Here is a 1,237-nt window from a genome sequence, read left to right as displayed (position 1 = left end):
AAAAAAAAAAAAAAAAAGAATCTTAAAATCTTCCCTAGCCCATGGAGCTTGTCTCTGCCTCCCCTCCCCAGGGTTACTGTGTGGTATCTTGTTTCCTGAGTGACCCTGGTGACTTCCACCTCCGGGACTGGCATTAGGAAGCCGCCATGAGGCAGCAAAGGATCTTGTTGGCCTCGATCTACTTGCGCCTGAATTAATCATGTCTTTTTATTTCTTGGCTTCAGATGAGCCTTTTGCTAGGTCAGTGGGAAAGCTGAGAAATTGAGCAGAAGGTGCTGTCCCCACACTACCGGCTCTGAAGTGCTGCCTCCTCTGTGCATTCTTGTTTGTTAGACCCTTGGTGCTTTTGGAAGGTCTAGCCCCTTTTTTGTGCACAGGGGAGAGAAAGAAACCTATCTTCTCACTTCTCACCAAGTTCAGGATTAGCAACATAAAAAGTGGCTTGGAAGTTTAAAGGGGGTTGGTTAATTGAAGCAGTCTCTCATACTTGTGTTTTGTTTTGGTTTTGTGTTTCCTGGGGGATCTCAGTGAAGGAAATGGATTTTTAACCATAGCAAAAAGCATTGAGAAGCCCACGAGTCATTATGACAGCCAAGGGCTATTTGATTTTGCGACATCCTCTGCCCACATTTCCCTCCCGCTCTCCATTCAACAGATTTTGAGTACCAGGCTTTCTTCCTTTTTTTTAACTGTCTTTTTTAAGGGTGAAATATAATATGGAAAAAAGTTCATAAAGCAATTTATGGCTTAACAAAACATTATAAAATAAACACCCATGTAACTATGACCTCAAGGTTATGAAAATAATAGCTTGTAGAAGCTTTACTGTTTTGCCTTTAATGTTTAGATCTGTAATCCACCTGCAGTTTATTTTTGTACATGGGGTGAGGTAAGGTCAAGGTTAATTTTTTCCATATGGATATGCAGTTATCTCAGCACCACTTACTGTAAAGACTGTCCTTTCACTCACTGCTCTGCAGTGCCTTCTTTTTAATATACATATGATATAAAAATTAATCTAGACATGCATAAGTAAAAAAAAAGTCCTATATTCTCTTCTCTCTCACCTTTAGCCCTACCTAATAGAGGTAATAACTAATGTAAATAATTTGGGGCTCGGCGCCTGTGGCTCAAGTGGCTAAGGCGCCAACCATGTACACCCAAGGTGGCGGGTTCGAATCCCCGGCCCGGGCCTGCCAAACAACAATGATGGCTGCAACCAAAAAATAGCCGGGCG

Source organism: Otolemur garnettii, unplaced genomic scaffold (assembly GCF_000181295.1).
Source record: "Otolemur garnettii isolate 467f Iridium unplaced genomic scaffold, OtoGar3 scaffold00013, whole genome shotgun sequence".
NCBI lineage: Eukaryota > Metazoa > Chordata > Mammalia > Primates > Galagidae > Otolemur > Otolemur garnettii.
This window is presented reverse-complemented; position numbering follows the sequence as displayed.